The 6,866-nt window shown below is 39.7% G+C and overlaps 1 protein-coding gene across 1 annotated transcript in view; it reads right to left on the bottom strand.

Moving 5' to 3' along the window:
• Positions 1-6,866, bottom strand: part of ZFHX3 (zinc finger homeobox 3) — a 240,024-nt gene that overhangs the window by 160,644 nt on the left and 72,514 nt on the right. The window lies entirely within an intron of this gene.

The following is a 6,866-nucleotide window of genomic DNA, read 5'->3' as shown; positions in this document are numbered from 1 at the left end:
AAAAAAAAAAAAAAAAAAAAAAAAGGACACTAGTAAAGAGCCATGCATGGAGAAATTTCTAACATTTCATAGATTTCATCACAGGACTGGGCAGAGAGCAGATATTCCATAAACACAGAGACTCCCAGGACCTAAGAAACACAGGGATGGTTCCCAGCTATCATCCCAATATTAGAGACCCCTCAGCAGTTCTGGATTAGCATGACCTGCCTCTGCTCAAACTCTTCCACAGAGCTCGATCTTAGAAGAAATCAGAAATACTACCTCTCAGGATAGACTTTTGGCGTGATTTTTACCATCGTATGTAATCATATAGTAAAATGCAGAAAGTATAATTGTCTCATGGATTTTAGCTGAAAGCAAATACCAGAAAGATGTTTACTTGTGTATTATTGATTATGCAGAAGCATTTGACTGTATGGATCACAGAAAATTATGGATAACAATGAGAAGAATGGGAATTCCAGAACAATTAATTGTGCTCTTGAGGAACCTGTACACAGACCAGGAGGCTGTCATTCAAACAGAACAAGGGAATACTGCATGGTTTAAAGGGAGTGCATCAGGGTTGTATCTTTTCACCATACTTATTCAATCTACATGCTGAGAAAATAATCTGAGAAACCGGACCATATGAAGAAAAATGTGGCATCAGGATTGGAGGAAGACTCATTAACAACCTGTGATACGCAGACAACACAACCTTGCTTGCCGAAAGGGAAGATGACTTGAAACACTTGCTGATAAAGACTGAAGACTACAGTCTGTAGTATGGATTATATCTCAACCTAAAGAAAACAAAAGTCCTCACAACTGGACCAATAAGCAGCATCACGATAAACGGAGAAAAGATTGAAGTTGTCAGAGATTTCATATTGCTTGGGTCCACAAGCAGGAGTCAAGAAATCAGATGTCCTATTGCACTGGGCAAATGTGCTGCAAAAGACCTTTTTAAAGTGCTGAAGAGCAAAGATGTCTCTTTGAAGACTAAGGTGCACCCAACCCAAGCCATGGTATTTTCAATCGCCTCATATGGATATGAAAGCTGGACAACGAATAAAGAAGGCCAAAGAAGAGTTGATGCTTTTAAGTTGTGGTGTTGGTGGAGAATACTGAAAGTACCATGCCAGAAGAACTAACAAATGTTTCCTGGAAGAAGTGCAGACAGAATGCTCCCTGGAAGTGAGAATGGTCAGACTTCATCTCACCTACCTGGGTCATGTTGTCAGAAGGGACCAGTCCCTGGAGAAGGATATCACACTTGGTAAAATGGAGGGTCAACAAAAGAGGTGAAGGCCCTCAACGAGATGGACTGACACAGTGGCTGCAACGATGGACTCACGTATAGCAAGGATTGTGAGGCTGGGACGGGACTACACAGTGTTTCATTCTGTTGTACACAGGGTCACCATGAGTCAGAGCCGACCTGATGGCATCTAACAACAACAACATTAGTAGAGTGCTTTCTGTGTGTCAGGCACAGTCCTAAGTCCTGTTCTAAGAAGAAACAAATAAAACATTGCTAAGGATTGAATTGCATCTCCAAAAAAGATACGCTGAAATCCTAAATCCTGTGTCCGTGGAAGTGGCCTTACTTGGCAATAACAGGCTTATTCATTTGTTATCAGTTCATTTAAAAGATGTCATACCATAGTAGGGTGGGTCCCATCTGAATGGTTTTCTTATAAAAATAGAGGACAGATGTGGAAACAGTAACACACCAGGGGAAGACAGATGCCACATGACCATGAAGGCAGATGCAGCCATTAAGTAGCAAAAGAACACCAAGGCAACCACCAAAAACTAGGAGAGAGGCAAAGAACAGAAGCATTCAGAAGGCACCAACATGGCCAATACTCTGATTTGGATTTCTAGCCTCCAAAACTGTGAGAGAATAAATTTCTATTGTTTAAAACCTCACAAACCAAGGGGGGGCACATAAACCACCCACAAGATGAAGTACTGAGAAATAAATTTAAGCAGAACACGAAAGACATACAAAGAAAACTACAAAACACTATTATTAAAGAAAACAACAGATCTACATAAATGGAAGACTATACCATGCTCATGGACAGGAAGACTTAACATCATAAAAGTCAATACTATTCAATGTGATCTACAGATAAAATGCAACTCTGTTCCAGATTCCATCATTTTTCTTTAAAGAGATGGAAAAACTAATCATCAACTTTATTTGAAAAAGAAAGAAACCCCAGATAAGTAAAGCACTACTCAAAACAAAGTAGGAGGCCTCACATACTCCTATCTCAAAATCTACTACATAGCTATGGTAGTTAAAACAGCCTGGTACTGTGAAACAACAGACACAGACCAATGGAAAAGAACTGAGAACCTGGAAGTAAATCTATCCACTTATGAACAGCTCATCTTTGACAAAGGGCTGAAATTCATTAAACGGGGAAGAAATAGTCTCTTTAATAAACAGTGCTGGCAAAATTGGATAACCTTTTGCAGAAAAATGAAGTAGGACCAATATCTCATACCACATTAAAAAATAAACTCAAGTTAGGTCAAAGACCTGAATGTGAAACCTAAAACCATAAAGACCATAAAGGAAAACAAAGGAACAAACTTAGGGGCGCTCGTACATGGCATGTTGTTCAGTGCCATCGAGTCGTCTCCATCTCATAGTGACCTTATGTACAAAAGAAGAAAATGCTGCCCAGTCCTGTGCCAGCCTCACAATCTTTGCTATACCTGAGCCCATTGTTGCAGACACTGTGCCAACCCATCTCGTTCCACTTTACCAAGCGTGATATCCTTCTCTAGGGAATGGTCCCCTCTGACAACATGACCAAAACAGGTGAGACAAAGTCAGGACATTCTCACTTCCAAGGAGCATTTCGGCAGCATAAATACACGTAATTAAAAATGCACAAACATCAACAGCCAAAATAGTTAACTGGGACCTCCTGAAAATTAGACACTGATGCACATCAAAAGATTTCACAAGGAAAAGTAAAAAGAAAATGCACAGACTGGGAAAAAATGTTGACCGGGGCTGATCTCTGAAATATATAGAAAACTTCACACCTTAACAACAACAAAAATAATCCCATTAAAAAATGGGTAGAGGGCATGAATAGACAATTCACCAAAAATGACATTCAGGCCACTAACAAACACATGAAGAAATATTCACTCCATCATCAGCCATTAAAACGCACTGCCATCGAGTCAGATCCAACTCACAGTGACCCCTCCTTGGGTTTCCAAGACGTTATCACCATGGGAGTAGATTGCCCAACCTTCCCTCCGAGGAGTGGCTGGTGAGTTTGAACAGCCAGCCTTCTGGTTAGCAGTCAAGTGCCTTAGCCACTACGCTATCAGAACTCCTTCATTAGCCATTAGAGAGCTGCAAATCAAAAACAATGAGATACTATATCTCAGCCTAGCACCAACAGCAAAGTTCAAAAATACAGAAAACAACAAATGCTAAAGAGGGTGTGGAGAGACTAGACCCTCACACACAGTTGGTGGGACCATAAAACAGTTCAACCACTGTAGAAAATAGTATGGCACTTCCTTAAAAAACTGGAATTAGAAATGATCCAGCAATCTCACTATGAGATAAATATATACTAGAGAAACAAGAGTCATGACTAGAACAGATAAGCACACCTATGTTCATCAACAGCACTATTCACAATAGCAAAAAGTTGGAAACAACCTAAATCCCCATCAGCAGAAGATTGGATCAATGAACATACATACAATGGAACACCACGCAACATTAAAAAACAATGAAGAATCTGTGAAACTTCTCAAAACATGGATGAACTTAGAGGATATTATGTTGAGTGAAATTAGTCAATCACAAACGGATCAATACTGTTACAAGACCACTACTTTAAAAAGTCAAGGTAAAGGCTTCATATAGAAAGACTCTTTCATGGTTATCAGGGGCGGGTGGGGGACGAAGGGTAAACCACTAACTGGAGGGTAAACACACATTAACTTGGGGAAGGGGAAGGCAAAAGATAATAAAAATAATAAAACCACTCACACTGCAGCATTTCATTATGGCAGCCCTAGGAAGGAAGGAGACCAGGTGGCGTAATGGTTAAAGAGTTGACTGCTAAGCCAAAGGTTGGTGGTTCAAGCCTACCCCGTGGCTCCATGGGAGCAGGATCCAGTGATCTGCTCCGATGATGATTACAGTCTAGAAAATTCTATGGGGAAGTTCTACTCTGTCACATGCAGTTGCTCAGTCAAAATCAACGCAAAAGTCACCACAATGAAAGTGAAGGGGGAAAAAAAAATTCAACTCGGTGACACTTAACAAAAACTCAAACTCAAACCAAACTCATTGCCACTGACTCGATTTTGACTCACAGCCACCCCCTTTGGGTTTCTGAGGCAGTAAATCTTTATGAAAATAGATTGCCCAGTATTCCTTCCACGGAGTGGCTGGTGGGTTTGAAATGCTAACCTTCTGGGTAGCAGTCAAATGCCTTAGACACTATGCTACCAGAGCTCCTTTAACAAAAACCAGGAAACAAAAATAAGCACGTCACTCTAGAGTAACTGTTTCACCTTTCTGTGTCTTCTTTTCCACACATTTCAATGTTTTATCTAATCCAGAAATAACAAAAGAGGATTAGAGAGCAACACAATTTCTGATTTTTACTGGTGTCAAAAATGTGAAAAGTACAGACTGGAAAGCTGTATGCAGCAAAAATCTAAAAGCATTAAGCAGCTTTTTTCAGCATTCAGAAAAGAAAGCGATGAGCCACTGTAAGGGAATATAGTGTATCCATGCAGAACGAGAGAGAGACTAACTTCTTCCTGTCCCTAATATGTTTTCCTTCCCACATCCCAAATAATGCAATTACTGCTACTATTACTAATACCGAATCAGTACATGGGGAACTATTAGAGACTGATTTTGTTTGTCATGAAAACTTTTGTAAACTTTCTGGAATCGGGATCTGATGGTAAGGTGTCTTGTGGGAGGCTCTGGTGGCACTGACTGCTAACCAGAAGGCTGGTGGTTCAAACCCACCAGCCACTCCTCAGAAGGAAGGTTGGGCAATCTACTTCCATAGTGATACTGCCTCGGCAACCCAAGGAGGGGTTGCTATGAGTCGGGGCCGACTCGATGGCACATAACAACAAACAACAACAAGGTGTCTTGTATTCAGGAATACTGGCCCGAAGAACACTGATCATGAATCAAAGTCAACCTGGAGGAAGAGGTCTATGGAAGAATACAGTGATCTCATTGAACCAGTCTTATTCAACATTTCTAACAGGATTATGAAGGGAGACAGAAGTCATGCCCATCAACCCAACAAAATCAATCTAAGTCACACAGAGGAATAAACAGGCAAAAGAAAAAATGAAAAACATATTTTAAAAAGATGATTGAAGAGGAAATTACCATATTTTAATGCCATGCAATGTAGAACTACAATAATTGAAACAGTTCTGCATGGGCTCAAATCAAGACAAATTAATAAAATAAAAAAAAGGAAGTCCAGAAACAGGCTTAAATGAGAATTTAGTGTGTGACTTGGTGGTGTTTCTAGTCACTGGAGGAAAGAATGCATGGATTGCTTAGTAAAGGAGGCTGAGAGGGATAACTTAAGAAAAAAAAAATCAATGTTGAAGCATTCTTACACCTCACAATATATACTAAAATAAACTCCAGATTGACTATAGAATTAAATGCCAAAACATGAAACTGTAAGAGAACTTAAAAGGGAGTATAAGTGAATATGATCATGGGAGAGGAAAGGCATTTCTTAGCTTAACAAAAAGAAACAAAAATTCGTATATAAAAATGTTCTCGAAAGTCACCCATTTTGTTGTACTTTGTTACTGCAGCCCTGGCAAAAAAAAAAGACAAGGATCAGCCACCCCAGGAATTAACTGTGTCCTCTCTTCCACACATTTCAATGTTTCATCTTATCAAAAAAAAAAAAAAAAAGGTACTGGAGAGGGGACACATTTCATCATTTTTACTGATGAGAGAATTGGAGAATTATGGACTGGAACATCACACATGTGGCAAAATTCTAACAGTTTTCTTAAACTTTGGAATCCCAAATAAAAGATAATGATGAATTAATTACAAGCAAACACATAACAGAGAGCATAAATGCACAGCAGTTAAAAGAGCTCTTTTACTTTACTACATCTTCACTAAAGCTTTATTTATTAACGATGCTGTTCTTAGGTGCCATCAAGTCAGTTCCTGCTCACAGGAACCCTGTGTCAACAGAATGCAACACTGCCAGGTCCTGTGCGGCCTTCACAATTGTTGTTGTGTCTGAGCCCAGTGTTGCGCCCACTGTGTCAGTCCATCTCGTTGAGGGTCTTCCTCTTTTTTGCTGACCCTCTACTTTACCAAGCAGGATGTCCTTCTCCAGGGACTGGTCCCTCCTCACAACATGTCCAAAGGACATGAGACAAAGTCCTTCATCCTTGCTTCTAAGGAGCATTCTGGCTGTACTTCCTCAAGACCGATATTGTCTGTTCTTCTGGCAGTTCATGGTACGTGCAGTTTTCTTTGCCGACATTAAAATTCAAATGCATCAATTCTTCTTCAGTCCTCCTTATTCACTGTTCAGCTTTTTGTATGCATATGAAGTGACTGAAAATATCACAACTCGGGTCAAGGACACCTTGATTTTGAAAGTGACATTATAGAGAGATCTTTTACAGCAGATGTGTACAATAACCTGTCATTTGATTTCCTGACTGCTGCTTCCATGGGCATTTATTGTGGATCCAAGTAAGAAATTCTTTTTTTTTTTTTTTCCCCTTAACTCACTTTATTATTATTATTATTTTTTTTTTATTGTGATTTGGGTGAAGATTTACAGAGCAAATTCACT

This window comes from Orycteropus afer, unplaced genomic scaffold (assembly GCF_000298275.1).
Source record: "Orycteropus afer afer isolate SDZICR_OR568_19922 unplaced genomic scaffold, OryAfe1.0 scaffold00067, whole genome shotgun sequence".
NCBI classification, from domain to species: Eukaryota; Metazoa; Chordata; class Mammalia; order Tubulidentata; family Orycteropodidae; genus Orycteropus; species Orycteropus afer.
This window is presented reverse-complemented; position numbering and strand designations above follow the sequence as displayed.